At 67.7% G+C, this 248-nt stretch overlaps 1 protein-coding gene across 1 annotated transcript in view; it reads left to right on the top strand.

Moving 5' to 3' along the window:
- The window catches only part of MPV17L2 (MPV17 mitochondrial inner membrane protein like 2), a 4,150-nt gene that overhangs the window by 2,873 nt on the left and 1,029 nt on the right, over positions 1-248 (top strand). The window lies entirely within an intron of this gene.

Raw genomic sequence — 248 nt, 5'->3', positions numbered from 1 at the left:
CACCGCCGGCGGCACCCGGAGGCCGAGCCCCAGGTGGCCCGCACAGGTGACAACCCGGAGAGGGGGGACACATGAACGGAGGGGGACGATGCAGGGCAACCTCACGCATCGTTTAATCTATGCTCATTATCACGGCGGGGGGTGGAATTCGGGGCGCGTTCCCCGGCACTACACAAAGGCATGCTCCCTTTGTGCCTTCCCCGGAGCCGGATCTGCTTTCGGGGGGGCCCTAGAGGCGGGGGGGGCGG

The sequence above is a fragment of the Egretta garzetta genome, unplaced genomic scaffold, assembly GCF_000687185.1.
Source record: "Egretta garzetta isolate BGI_Z169 unplaced genomic scaffold, ASM68718v1 scaffold392, whole genome shotgun sequence".
NCBI classification, from domain to species: Eukaryota; Metazoa; Chordata; class Aves; order Pelecaniformes; family Ardeidae; genus Egretta; species Egretta garzetta.
The sequence above is the reverse complement of the archived record's forward strand: the minus strand, read 5'-3'. Positions and strand labels throughout refer to the sequence as shown.